Source organism: Camelus dromedarius, chromosome 27 (genome assembly GCF_036321535.1).
Source record: "Camelus dromedarius isolate mCamDro1 chromosome 27, mCamDro1.pat, whole genome shotgun sequence".
Lineage (NCBI taxonomy): Eukaryota > Metazoa > Chordata > Mammalia > Artiodactyla > Camelidae > Camelus > Camelus dromedarius.
In genome coordinates, this window is record NC_087462.1 from 3,019,232 (window position 1) to 3,033,873 (window position 14,642).

A 14,642-nucleotide genomic window follows, 5' to 3' on the forward strand; every position below is an offset into this window, starting at 1 on the left:
CCAGTCCTTTTGCCCTGGAGCCAAAGACCAGGGTGTCGGCCTACCAGTCCCTTCCTCTGCTCTGAGCACCCCACAGCCCAGCTCCCACCTCCTACCTGGTCCCCCACCTCCAGTCCTGCCCCCTCTTGTATCCTCCTCAAGGTGGCAAAGGAATCTTTTGGGAACCCAAATCTCACCTGTTTCTGACCTTCTCTGAACCAAGGTCTCACCACTGCTGCACTGCTAACATTCGGAGTCAGATCATTCTCTGGGGTGGGGCAGTCCTTGGCACTGTGGGGTGTGGCACAGCATCCCTGGCCCGCACCCACTCGATGCCAGGAGCATCCCCTAGTTGTGACCACCAGAGATGTGCCCAGACATCACCCAGTATCCCCTAGTGGGGCAAAACCACCCTCAGCCAGAACTTCTGTTCTAAACCCCTCTATAGCTCCCCGGTGCCCTTGAAATGAAGTCCCCTCTCTTTCATCTTTGCCTCTGGGCATGTGCACATGCTGTTCTCTCTCTCTCTGCCTGGAACACCGTCTTCCTGCTCCCAGTAACCTGGTGAATGCATTCATCAGGTCTCAGACACCTCCTCCAGGAAGACTTCCCAGATCAGCCCAGATCGACTTCCTCCAGGCTCCTGCCTGCCAGTGCATTGCCCATAAGCAACCTGATCAGCCTATCTTCCAAACGCCTTGTTAACTGTTAGTCTTCCCCACTGGACTCTGAGCCCCCGGAGAGGCCAGGACTGAGTCTGTCTTGGCCACCACTGTGTCGCCACCACCCAGCACAAGGCCTGGCATACAGTAGAAGCTCAATAAATAATAAAAACAAACACCAAGCACTTGCTATGTGCCAGGCACTGTCAGAAGAACTTAAATTAACTCACTTAATTCACATAACACACTCGAGAGGTGGGTCCTGTGAATATGCCCCCTACACAGAAGGGGAAACTGAGGCACAGAGAGGTGAAGTCATTTGCTCAAATGGAAATGGTGGAGCTGAGACTGAAATCCACTCAATTAACAGTAGTTATTTTGACAATCATGCAGAACTGAACCCCACATGCTATTCTTGTGGAGTCTGGGCCGCTTTGGGACCAACCCACTGCCCCTGGCCTCAGTTTACCCCCTGACCTGGGGTTATCAGAAGCCTCAGCACCTCCCCCACCTCCCCCAGACCATCTGCTTTTCTCCCTGAAACTCGAGGCGCCTCTGCCAGCAGCCGCCTGGCGCCCGCCTGCCTGGATGTGGCCCCACCACCTGCCCCAGCACCTGGCCACTGGGAGCCGCCCCCTGGGGCCGGGTGGGGGGAGCCACGTGGCCAGCGTGTGCACCCCACGGTGTGCATGGCACCCTGCGCCCACATGTCTGCGTGCCTGCGAAGGGGGGTGTGGCTCCTGCCTGCAGCCCGGGGATGTGCATTCATGTCCAAGGGGGCGGCAGGGACGGTCTGAAGGAGACAGAGATCCAGCCCCTACCCAGGAGGACTCTCTGCCTGACCTCGTGACCATCACTCCAAGTCTTGGCACACAGACCCACTGCACAGATGTGGAACCTGAGGCAGGGATGGCCACTCCCTGCAGGCCTCCCCTCTTCACGCTCCCACCCGCCTTCCCAGGCACCATGCGGCCCTAGCTGCTAGCACTTCACCATAGCTTGATTTCCCTTCAGGAACGTTTCTCCCACCCGGCACTGCTTCAGGCCAGGGTGTCTGGGCTACTCCTGGCGCCCCCAGCGCTCCAGCATAAACTTGAGGATCAGCTGGTAAGTTCCAGAATGAACAACATAAAACATAAAACATAAAACCTGTTGACTGGCAGGCTCCCTGTCTCAGCTGATGGCTCAGGCCACACCTGGGAGTCATCCCCCAGCTCCCTCCCTCACTCCCCCTACTTCCCCCGCCTCATTCTCTCACCTTCACATCCAGTGCCAGCAAGTCTGGTGGAGTCTGCCAGATTCATCCGGAAGTCTTACCTCTTAACAGTCTGCTCCCTGGTTAGCTCTCAGCATCTCCTGCCTGGACCCCACAGTTCCCTCCACCCCTCTCCTCAGCTCCCACCCTCGCCCCCAGTCTGTCCTCCCCTTAGCAGCCACCAGAGGGCAACTGTGAGCACCTGAGTCAAGCCTGGACCCTCTGCCCACAGCCCTCCAGGGCTCCCACCTCCCTGCTGTAAAAGCTCAAGTCCTCGCCATGGCCCACAAGGTCCAAAAGAACCTGCTCCGCCCCTTCCCTGCCTTCACCCCCCGACACTTCACTCTGTTCCAGCCACACAGGCCTCCTTGCTGTTCCTCCAACAGACCAGGCCTGGTCTTGCCCCAGGGCCTTTGCACTGGCTGTTCTTCACTCCTGAAAGCCTCCTCTCGCAGATTCCCATGTGGCTCCCTCCTTATTTCAGGTCTCCACCCCCACCCGCTGGACTCCAGAAATCTCTCGCCTCCCCAAGCACCCTCAACACCCAGTGTCCAGTGTTACCCTCTCTGTTACTCTGAATATGGTCTTCAGACCAGTGGCAGCAGCAGCCCCATTTGGGGGCAGTTAGGAATGCTGAGTCCTGTGCCCACCCCAACCAGAGCCTGTGTTTTAGGCAGGAGAACCCTGAGACGCCCGGCTCACGTGTGGAGCTCACCAAAGCAAATAACCCCTGATCTGCCCTCCTGGAAGTGTGAGCGCCATGAGGGCAGGCCTGGGTGCGTCTCGGCCAGCAGCACGTCCCCACGGCACCAGGCACACGGTCAGCGCTCCACGATGGCTTGCCGCGAGTGAATGAGTGAATGAGCGAAGTGTCAAAAATCAGCAGTCGGACAAACAGCTGGTCTCTCCCCGCTGGTTCACGTTAGCCCGTCACCTCTGCAGTGTGCACGTGGGTCCACAGGCAAGTGGGGCCCCCCATGAGTGTCCGTGGGCCCTGACATCTGTGTGTTCGCACGTGGCCACAGACGCAACCCCAGCACACGTGTGTGCCTGTGTGCACATGTGTGCGCACACCTGTAGCGTGTCAGAGCCTGTATCCCACCCCCACCGAAGCTGCTGCCCGCACCCCCGACCGATGCCTTTCTGGCCAGGACCTCAGTTAACTGTGGGCACCAGGCTGGCCAAACCCATGTCTACCCACCCTCCCGCTGTGCTTCGTTCGGTCCCACTGGTGGGCTGGGGAAACTGAGGCCCGGCGTGAGGTCTGGACACGCAGTACTGTCAGCTACGAGCCCCAGTTTGGCAGCTTAGTTTCCGGAATCGTCTGGCCCAGGTTCTAATTCGATCTCCGCCTCTTAGCAGCCCCCAGACCCCCAGCGGTCACGTCCTCCGTCTCAGCCTGGGGTGGCCTCCATTTGTAAACTGCAGGTGACTGTAGGTCCAACCCTAAAATGTTACTGTGAAGGCGAAGGGACATAACCTAGACAAGGACAGGAAACCACGCCCACATACATGTGGTTTCAAATTTCCTGGTGGCCACATGCAAAAGGTGAAACTCACTCCAATAATGTTTCATTTAGGCCAGCAGATCCCAAATACTGTGATTTCTACCTGTCATCAACACACACACGGTTAACGAGGCGTTCTCCACGCTGCTGCTGGTGCTTCATCTCTGGACTCCGTTGGGATTTTTTCATCTACAGAGCATCTCGAGTGGGACCAGCCACTTGTGATTCAACAGCCACATGTGGCCAGTGGTACCGTTTTGGACAGCCCAGTAGATGAAGGGCGGGGCATGGCCTGGCACACAGTAAGCCCACAGTAAGCCTCAGTTACCATTATTATCATTGTGCTGTTTTTATTCAAAAAATGTCCAATTCCGTTCCGTGTTCCAGTTCCGTGCTGGAGGGTCTAGCCACAGGCTCCCCTGGAATAAGCCTGCATGTAGGGAGGATCTACCTCCACTCTCTGCCTGAGCACCGAAGTTCTACTTTCAATCTGCCTTAAACCCCTCTTGCTTCCAGAGAGTGCCGGAAGCAAAAGTCTAGGGGCTAGAGTTTTAGTCCCTCTGGCCTGGGCACGTCCAGCCTGGGATTTTGAGAATTGGGGCTTGAAGGGCAAAGCCCACCCTCCTCTCTAATCCCCCTTCCACTACCATCAAGCAACTCCTTTATTGTACATCACAGGCTCAGCTCAGACCCTGCACTCCCCTGCTCAGAGGCCTGCTATGGCTCCCTAGTGCCCACAGAGGAAAGAGCCAACTTCATACCTTGATTATTTAAGGACACCTCCCACTCTGGGAATGGCTTTAATATTCCACCTACTCTCACCTCCTGCCAGCCAGGCCCAGAATTCACAGGTCTCACGCCCAGGCCTTTGTTTAGGCTCTCCCCTTTGCCAGGGGGACCTTTTTGGCTTTCTCAATCCCCAAGCTGCCCCTGGAATCCCCTCCCAATCACCCACACACAATAACCTCACCTTCTCTCCTTGAGGACCCACAGCCAATTCCTGCTCACTCATCAAGTCTACCTGTGGATGCCCCCTCCTCCAGGAAGCCTTCCCTTATTGCCTTCCCTGGGGGAGCACGGTTTCCCTAGGAGCCAACCAACCTCACCAACTTGGGAGCATCTGTGGCCAGCTCTGGCTCCCTGTAGCCCAGACTGGAAGCTATTACTGAGTGCCAGCTGTGCACCAAGCACTGTTCCCGGGGACACAGCAGTGGTCAAGACAATTGCAGAGTCCTGCCCTTGGTGGGGGGTTCTCAGACCAGCAGGGAGATGAGGGTACACGCATTCCCAAAAAACAGAACTCAGCTTCTGACAATGATGATGAAGCATGAAGAGGAAAATGCACAGAACAATGGGAGACTGACAGCAAAGGGCTGCTTTAGTAGGTGGTAAGGGGGACTTCCTGGAGGAGGGGATGGTAGAGCTGAAGCCTGGAGGCTGAGAAGGAAGCCACAGTGAAGATGAGGGGAAGGGTGCTGCGGGGGTGGACATCGAAATGGCAAGGCTTGGCGGCTGGAACCGTTAAAGGAATAGCAAGAAGGTGCCGGTGGGCGGGAGGCTGCCGTACCATAAGAGAGGGCCCCAGGACATCCGCCTTTTCTAGACAAGACCTGCAGCCTCAATTTCCTCGTTTGTAAAAGATGGCACTAGAGCAGGGCCTGGTACACATGTTTGCTCTATGTGAAATGACCTTGCTGGGTGACCTTGGGCAAGCAGCCCACCCTCTCCAGACCACAACAGGTGACTGGGTGACCCCGGGCCAGGCTCGAAGCCCCTGTTTCTCCATCTGCCATAGCGAGGATGGGGGTGGGATGCCCGTCTCCAGTTCCATAGAAGGAGCTCCTGTCAGCCCGGCCGCCCCAGGATTCCAGCTCCGGGGCCCCGCGTCCCCGGGGGGATCGAGTAACCCGGCTGGGCAGCCAGGCCCCTGCGCCGTCCAGGTCTAGTTACCGGCTCTGCTTACAGCTGCCTCCTCCAGCTGCCTCAGTCGCCCCGGCGCAGCCCAGCCGGGCTCTGGGGCTGTCTAGGAACTTGGTAGAACAGCCAGAGGAAGTCCCTTGGGGCCCTGGCCATGGGGGCACTGAAGAGAGAGGCACCCTCATCCCCCAACGCTCCCTCCACGCTGGTTAACACCCCTCCCAAGCCTGGGAGGCGGCCAGTGCACCCTTCAGTCCTCAACCCTCCTCCTTGCAACTTTGGTTCCCGGAGCCTCAGTTTCCCATCAGTGAACCAAGCATGATAACCTTGGATAACCAGCTTCAAAGGGTTATCACGACGGGTAAGGGAGCTACACACAGTAGGTGCTTAATTAACTGTGCTGACTGCTGTGCAGCCCAGGGTTACAGCCTTCATGTCTCTGGGTTTGCCTCTGTAAATCGGGGATGAGAGTGTCACCTCCAGGAGGGCGGGGGTTCCGGCGCACAGGCGGTGCTCCACAAACACGATGGAAGAACGTCCCACTAACGGTCCCTACTTATGAACGAGAGACACAGATAAGTTCATTCCAGCCTTCCTGAGCACCTACTGTGTGCCAACATGGCCGGGGACTCAGCCCTGACCAGGATCATGCATGTCAAGGGCTTGGCACAGAGCCAGGCATGCAGTAAGCACCCAATTAATGCTGAGCATCTCATTTAAAGGGGATGGTGCACAGAGTACCCGAGCCATCTCCTAGATGCACAACACAGCAGCCCAGCAGAGCAGGGATTTAAGCTAAGATTTTATGAAGCCCCTACTGTGTGCCAGGTGCTGGGCCAAGCCCTTCGCATATCTGAACTCGTTTCCTGCCTGCACCAACACTATGATGCAGAGACCAGCCCCATTAGCCTCATTTCACAGAGGTAAAAACTAAGGCTCAGAGAGGTTAAGACACTTGGCCAACGTCACACAGCACAGAGGGGTATAGTCGGGATTTGAACCCAGGCCACATGGCTCTGCTGCCTCTCAGTGACATTTACTGAGCACCCACGATTTACCATCTGCCAACGAGGCTGCAGAGCCTAAATGCACATTTTGCAGATAAGCAAGCAGAGTCCCAGAGAGAGAGGCCACCCCAGTCCCAGGCCACTCAGGGAGCCAGGGTGGAGACCAGGTGGCAGAGGCAGGACCTTGGGTGGGGGACATGGACAGGTCCCCAGGGCTCCCAGCCCAGACAGAGAGGGGGGCTCCTGGGTAATTAATTTTAATCACTGTTTGGCAATTGGGCCGCCAGGAGGCAAATTGGAAGCAGCAACTTGTAATTAGGAACAGGGAAGAGGGGGCTGCTTTCTTGGTGATGCGGCGACCATGCCGGGGAAATGAAAGTGTCATTTATAGCCAGTGGGTAATTAGGGGGCCTGGGAGGGGGCCACTCAAGGGGGCTGGGGACTCCGAGGGAATCTGGGCTGGGGCTGGGGTTAGGGGTCAGGCACCTACAGACTCCCAAGTGGGGGGTTCTGAGCAGGCCTAGGGACAAAGCCCCCAACTTAGGTCTGAACCTCAATTTGGAGGAAATAGAAAAGAGTCGGGTCCTGCTCTTGGGGCTCATTCTGGGGGACAGAGGGGAGTACAGGTCGGCTCTAGGGGGCTCCACTGGAGAGGGGACAAACAGGTCAGTTCCCTGCCCTCGGGGGTCCTCGATCTGGAAGCAGAAGATGATGAACCCAGCCCCCCTCACTTAGGGTTCTGGGAGCCCTCCTCTCCCCCAGGCTGATACCCCCACCCAGAATTCCTCTGGCCACTGCCCCTCCCCTGAGGCCCCTTCTGGGAGGCCAAGTGGGATGGGACCAGAAAGGCAGGTCTGGAGGGGCACATCTCTGAGAGATGCTGGGCCGGATGCAGGTGGGGCTCTGCCAAGTGCTGCTGGGAACGGAAGACCTGGCGAATGAACTTGAAGAAGACAAAGGCGGGAAACCGGCCCTGGGGGATGGCCCTGGGGTCACAGCGGACCACAAGTCCTGGTGAGTCAGGGCTCAGGAATGGCAGAGATGCTGGCAGAGTGACGCAGGTTCCAGGGGATGGGCCGTGAGAACTGCGCATCAATGGAGCAAAACAGCCAGGGGCAGGGGCCCCTCATTTTACTGGGTGACCTTGGGGATTTAGATCTCAATCTGTGTCTGTCTTCCCAGAGCCTGGAGCTTAGACATTCAAAGGGGAATAAGAACAAACATTTATGGAGCACCTGCTGTGTTCCAAGCCCTGTGCATTGGGCTTTGCAGAAAGGACTGGTGGAGTATGTGGGAGGGGTTTCCTTACCATTTTACAGGTGAGGAAATTTAGGCCCTGAGTGGGCAAGTAATACGCCCAAAGTGGCAGAGCTAGGAAATGGCCAAACTGGGATTTGAACCCAGGCCAAATGGTCCACATGCAACCCTTTTAACCACAGCACTACACGACCCCAGAGAAAGGGGCTCTCAGTCCCTCTGTACATCCAGCAAGTCCAATCTACCCTGATCCTCTCACTTCTTTTCCATCTGCTGCCTCAGCCTAGCTGGGCCCCATCACTGCTCACCTGGACCAGTGAAGTCCCCTTCATCCTGGTCCCCCAGCTCTAGCCCTTGCTGCCCACAGTCTGCACTCCCTGCAGCAGCCAGAAGGCACCTGTGGACACGTGAGCCCTGCCCCACCTTGCCCCACCTTGCCCCTCCTCTGCCCACTGCCCTCCAGGACTCCCACCTTCCTCGGAGTAAAAGCCCAAGTCCTGCCTGCTGCCCACAAAGTCCTGCACCACCTGCCCCATCCCTTCCCTGCCCTCGCCTGCTCCTTCTCTCCCCATTGCCACATGGGCCTCCTTGATCCTCCAACAGGCCAGGCACAGTCCTGCCCCAGGGCCTTTGCATGGCTGTTCCCTCTGTCCAGGATGCTCTTCCTCCAGCTCCCTGCATGGCTGCTTCCTTTCTGCGTTCCAGGTCTCACACAGATGCCACCTTGTCAGAGACATCCTGTCTTACCCCATCAGCTAAGACAGCCCCTCCCTTCTCTGCGACATCACACAGTGCCATTGTCTTCAGGGCCCTTGTTATTCTTGATTTACTTCCTATCCCAAGTTAGTGTCCACGCCCCCATCCCCCATGACTGGTCTGCCCTGGTCATCGCTGGGTTCCCAGCATGTGGTACACAGTAGTTGCTCATTAAATATCTGTCAACTCATGAAATGAGAGCAAAAACCTCACAGCTCCCAAGGAGGTTGGGGCCAGAGGCCACAAATTTCAGCTTTTCAAAGTTATTCCTTGTTCTAGAGTAAGAAAAGAACAGGACCAGGCCTGGGATTTCACCCACGTCCTCTTGTTTAAATGTTCAGCCTAAGGGCGAGAGAATAGCACTCAACTTTCACAGCTGTGGACACTGAGGCTCAGAGAGGGGGCAGGAGTGAAGTGAGTGAATGAAGAGATGGATTCAAACCCAGGTGAGTCTGATCCAGCTGCTGTGGTGATCTCTAAGGGCGAAAATTCAGAGGGGCTGTCTCAACTGCCCCACGGATTCCAATTGGGCCTTCAGGGAAGGGAAAAGGTTCTGAAACTATCAGAAAACACGTGGCCTCCTCCTGGTGAACTGCGCACCCGTCACGGTCCTAGCTGCAGTGCCCCTCCTTGATGCATCTTCCCTGATCCACTGGGCAGAGCCAGTTTTTCTCGGCCCCATTTTGCCCTGACTCTGATCTCATATAGCAAAGAGGGCCAGTTTCTGCCTCTGTTTTCTCCCCTTCATCCTGCAAGACTTCTGAGGGCCAACCAGGCACTGGAGCTAAAGCCTCCCACTCCGGGGTCTCAGGGCCACCCAGCACAGGGCATGGCACATGGGCTCCACCGGCAGTAGTTTTTAGTGCCTGATCTCCTCACCTGCTCTGGCCCAGGTCTCCCCCAGGGCCCTCCTGCGAACCTACGAACCACAACCCTCCCCGGGCTCCTGCGGTTGGGAAGTTGTCTCTTAGGTCTGTCCTTGGAAGGCAGGCTCAGCCTGGGACACGATGCATCCTGAGAAATGCAGTCCTCACTGGACTGGGCCTCCCTCCCAGCAGGCCCTGGGGCTGCCACCTTTGGACCCTGGGGCCAGTGAAGGGGCATCAAGGGTGGCTGGCGGGGGGGGGGTCCCCCTGTATCCCTGCCCAAAGAGATGGAGAGGGGTCCTTGGCCTTCCAAGTCACCTCCTTAGCACATTCTAATGCCTGCCCCTTCAGCTGGACATCCCTCAAGGACAGGTGATGAATGACCAGGGTAATGAGAAAGAATTACGTGGCCCAGGCCCAGACCTCTCAGGCCACACACCAAACCCCGGCTCTGGCAAGCCAAACCTATGCCGTTCACAATGGTGGGGGTACCTAGCAGGGGGGAGTGCCCCCTGGGATCCCCTACCCCGAAGCCAGCTTCTAGGTAATTTGACCACAGGATGTAGGGGCTGAGGTCCCCTCCTGGACTGCCTTGAGCCACAAGATCCCTCTTTCTGCTCGATGAGGCCCCACCCACAGTCAACCCCAATCACTGCTGGGTCTCAGGTGAATCAGTCTGAGAATCTCCAGCCCTTTAAATGGCTTAGAATTTGGGAATCACTGCATCTCAAACATTTTTCCAGGATTCTGCCTCCCAGGATGGGTGGCTCTCCACCTCTTTGAGCAGCTCAGTTGCTAGCAGCTACCCTTTCTCGTGGCTGCTCCAGGTCTGAAACATTGCCCATTCCCTCCTCTGCTCTAAAATCTTCCATGGCTCCCTATTGCCCTTGGGATAAAGCCTGTTCCTTAGCTTGGCATCCATGGCCCCTGCCACCTCTCAGAACTCACTGCTTATCGTCTCCCACTTAAAATAGCCCAGCCACTCAGGGCTCCCCCAACACACCCTTCCGTGGCTGTCCCCGCCACTCCCTCTGCCTGCAAACCCTGTTTCTCTCTCCTCCTGGCAACACTGGCAACATCCTTCTCATCCTCAGTGCCAGCACCCCCTCCTCCAGGCAGCCGTCCCTGCTCCCACCTGTCCTGACCCTGGCTGAGTCCTCTCTGGATTCCTAGCATCACCTGGCAGGGGGCTGGATACACAGGACAGGGCCACACCCCAGGGTCAGCTAGGGGCACCCTCCTTCAGAAGATGGTCAGCGACTGGCACGTCCTTCAGCCCCTGGGGACCCAGCTTACCTGTCCCGCCAGCTGACGTCAGGGTCACCTTTGCAAGGACAGTTTGATTTCAATCTTCCTGGTCCAGTCCCAGGTAACCCCAGCAACTCCCGTCTCAAGCCCTGGGTGGCCACTGCAGATGCCAAACCCTGCCACAGCGCAAATCGCCAGCACTTTCTCTGCCCAGTGGACAGAGGTGAACGGCCCCTCCTAGGTGATTCAACCTCTGCTGGGAGACACTGCCTCACCTCAAAGCAGAGGCGGTGACAGGCCCTTGAGGCCCCATGGGTGCTCAGCCCTGGTGGAGGGCAGGTGGGCAGGTGGAGGGAGAGAGAGAGGTTACAAATCCAGGGTATTCCTTGGGACATCTCTCTGCCTCATCTTCCTTCACTCAGGTTCTAAAACCAAGAGTAGCTTCTGTGAAGACCGCAGCCCAGAGATGGCTAGAGGGCTGTCTGAGGCCACACAGTGGCACCCCTCCTGTCCATCCCCGGACTTCTCTATGCCGCTTTTTTGTTTTTGTTTCTGTTCTTGTTTTTTTTTTGGAGAAGGGGGGAGAGCATTGGAAGCTCCAGGTCTAATTTCTGCCCTGCCCAGATTGGCAGGCAGAGGGGGGTTGTTTCCAAGGAAACCTTTGGGGCAGCATTTGGGTTTCAGCCGATGTGAGGCTCTTTCCCCCTTGATCTTATCTAATAGTCCTAGTAGCAGAGAGGCCTGGCCTCCCTCTCTACCCATTCTGCTGCCTCCCTGGACCTCAGTTTCCCTGCCTGCTCTTGGAAGTGCGCCAGTTCAGGGAGGACATGCTACAGTTTAATGAGTCTCCTGCCAGGCGCTCAGATACCCAATATCCAAGGGGCCTCCTAGGGCCACAAGGACCACCATCTACCTTCCCAAAGAGCTCAGGACCCCTTCCAGGAGAATCCTGACCCCATGCACGACTCCCAGCCATCTCTCCACATCCAGTACTCTGTCTAAATAGAGTTGCAGCAATTGCCCAGATACATCCAAAAATTTCATCCTTGAAAGAAACCATGTTTACTAGGATGTGGGAAAGGGGCCGGTGGGTGTCTGTAGGGGAAGGGATGGCCCAGGGGTACTCAACTTTGATTTTGGAGAGTGCGTTGTACCCCTTGAGAAGCTGAGGGAACCCAGAAAAATATGAAGCAATGCAGTTAGGGAAACTGGGGGGCTCTTTTGTAGCCCCAACCATTAGTCCCCCCCTTTCTCCAGAAAGAAACATCCAAAACTTGAGGGTCCCCTCCCCAACCTCAAGCCCCAGTTCCCCTCCAGTCTGGAGGCCAGAGATGACAGCCTGGTGGGGGGATGCCCCAGACCTCAGCCAGAGAGGGCCAAATGGGGGCTGAGTGTCTGGGAATTGCCCCCAGCCCCGGGACTCTTGCAGATCCTCCCGGCTCCAGCGTCTACAGGTCCCGGGCAGGGTCTAGGGCAGGGGCGACGGTTCCCTAAGGCAGTGCCCCATCTAGAAAGTGCCCCAAACTCGGAGGGTGCCCAGAGGCAGAGAGCAGGACAGGGGGCATGTGACCCCGCCCTGGAGACCAATCAGCGCCCAAAGGAGGGGGACCACACTCTGAGCCCCCCACCCCTCCCGGCGCACGCTTGGAGAGAGACGCTTTCTTTGTCCCTTTGTCAGCTCTTGGGGGGCCCGCGAACCCCTGGGCCCCCACTGCAGCAGGGGGACCAGGCTGGTTGGCTATCTACCCCCTCCTCGGCCCCTCCCCCGCGACCCAGGCCCTGGACTCGTTCTGGGCCAGGCATGAGGTTGGAGAGGGCTCAGGGGCACCCAAGGTGCGGCGCTGGACCGCGGAGTCGGGCGGAGGGCCCTCACCTCACGGGGACCACCGCACCAGCCCCCTATCGACCTCGACTTAGCTGTCAGGGCTCCACCTCCCAACACCACCCCCAACCCCGGGCCAGCAGGCCCCCTGCCTCCCCTGAACCCCCCACCTGGGCCCAAATCCAGCTCCCCAGCGGCGCAGCCGCGAGCCCCCATTATTGTGCCTCCTACGGCCCCCCTCCCGAACAAAAATCTCCACCCGCTGCGGTGCCGACAGAACCCCCATTATAGCTCCACATACAGGCCCCCAGTCAACAATCTAGGCCCCCCCCCTCAGCTGCGGTGCCATTAGACACCCCCATTATGGAGTCTCATTCAGCGCCCCAGGCCCAAATCCAGACCCTTCAAAGCGTTGTTACTGGACCTCCATTATACTGCTCTACACTGAGACCCCCCTAAAATCCGGCCCCCTCCCTAGTTGCGTTGCTGACAGATCCTCCCGTTACAGCTCTCCACAAAACCCCTCCCCGGCCCAAATCCATCCCCCTCCCCGTGGTAGGGCCCCCAGGCCGCCCCATTATAGCGCCTGACCCGGCCACCCCAGCCAACAATTCCGCCCCCCAGCTGCGTGCGGGCAGACACCCCCAGGATAGCGCCTCCCCAGCCCCCTCTCGCAGACGCCCCGGGGCGCTTACCTCGGAGCCGCGGCCGCCGCGAGTGCGCGGGAGGGAGCGCGAGGGCGGGAGGGCGCGGGTGGGGGGGGGGGGGTCGGTGCGCGCACCTGTCCCGGCCCGGCCGGCTCAGCCAGGCATCCCGGGGTGGGGAGGGGGGCTGGGGGCGCGCGCTCTCCCCGCCCCCGGGCCCGCGGTGCTGCGCTGGGGGTGGGGGCTCAGCCCCGGCCCCGGGCGCGCTGGCGTCGGCTCCGGGGGGGGCGCTGCGCGGCGGCCGGACCGGGGGCGCGCCGCGGCCGCATCTCCTCCGCCCGCCGCGGCCGCCGCTGCGACTCGCGACTCCGCCACCTCCGCCCCCACCTCGACAACCCCCCCCAACCAAGCTGGGCCGGAGCCGCGCAAAACCCGGCCCGGAGCGAAGGCGGCGCGGAACGGAGGGCGGAGCCTGGTGGGCGGCTGGAGGCGCTGGGGGCGGGGATGGGGGTGGTGGAGGAGCAACCCAAGAGAAGACACCCTGCTTTTGTCCAGATGGAGGGCCTAATTGCCGCTCCTTCCCGACTTACTGCCCTGGTTCACTCTGGCCAGACCCGCAGCCCCAGGATCCATCCCCCATTTGATCTGAGAGGATGACAAGGATGCTGCAGCGGCAGGAACCCCGGGGGTCTACATGGCCTTCTTCACATATGAGGTCATTTATTGGATCCACAAGCATTATATTTAACAGCACTCAGTAGACATGCGAGGAAACTGAGGCATGTGGGGAGTCTTGTCCAAGGTCACCCAGTTAGAAAGTGGCAGACCTGGGATTTGAACAGAGCAGGCTGGCTGCAGAGACCATGGGACCCAGCCCTAGAGGCTGCCTTTTGTCAGGCCCGATGGGGCCTGACCCTGAAGCAGGATCCTAGGTGGCTGCAGCATCCCTTCAGCCGGTGGGGCGCACTCCTGCCCCCCGCCCCCACCTGTGGGACTCCAAGACAAATTGGTTTTCCTGTTTCAGAGACCTCCCATAACCTCCCTAGCCCCTATGACGCTGGAACAGCGGGAGCCCCTCTCTGTCCAAAGCACCTCCCCATGTGGGTGTGACTGTGTATGTCGCTGAGCTGCATGCTGTCCTGGTCCCTCTGGCATCTCCAGTATACCGTATAACAGAGATGCTCGATAACGTTTAACTGTTATGTATTCCCTTGACATTTCTTGCACACCTACTGTGTGCTTATGCTGACACATAAATCACATCATTCAGTCCTCAGGGCAGCTGCATGAGGCTCCTGCGGATGGGAAACTGAGGCACAGAGAGGGCGACTGGCTTGCATTCGTCTTCTTGCCTCAGATTAGGGAGCATCTGTGATGTGTGACTGGCCTGCTAAGTCCCACCCATGGCCCCCAGCTGTACGGCAGCGCAGGCAGGCTGTGTGGCCTCCCAGTGGCACACACACGCAGTGGGGACGTGGGGGTCAGAACTTGAACCCCGCTCTGCAAGTCACACTGGGTCCTGGGCCACCTGCAGCCTCCCTGGCATCCATGGAGACAACCCGGTTCTTCCAGGGCCCTCAGCATCTGCCCAGGGGCTGTCCTGGTAACCACAAACCTCCGCCAGCAGCCAGGCCTTCCTGCCAGTGGTTTTTCTCTGGCACACTTTCCGGCCCAGCCAGAGCGTCAGGCAAATCAGCCAGCACCTGCCCTCGTCCAGACCC

The 14,642-nt window shown here is 58.5% G+C and overlaps 1 protein-coding gene across 1 annotated transcript in view; it reads right to left on the minus strand.

The window, feature by feature from the left end:
- Nucleotides 1–13,031, minus strand: part of SEMA6B (semaphorin 6B) — a 30,915-nt gene extending 17,884 nt beyond the window's left edge. Inside the window, exon 1 of the mRNA XM_031436996.2 lies at nucleotides 12,973–13,031. The gene's annotated coding sequence lies outside the window, so the exon portion shown is untranslated. The remainder of the gene's footprint in view (nucleotides 1–12,972) is intronic.
- Between the last annotated feature and the right edge of the window lie 1,611 nt (nucleotides 13,032–14,642).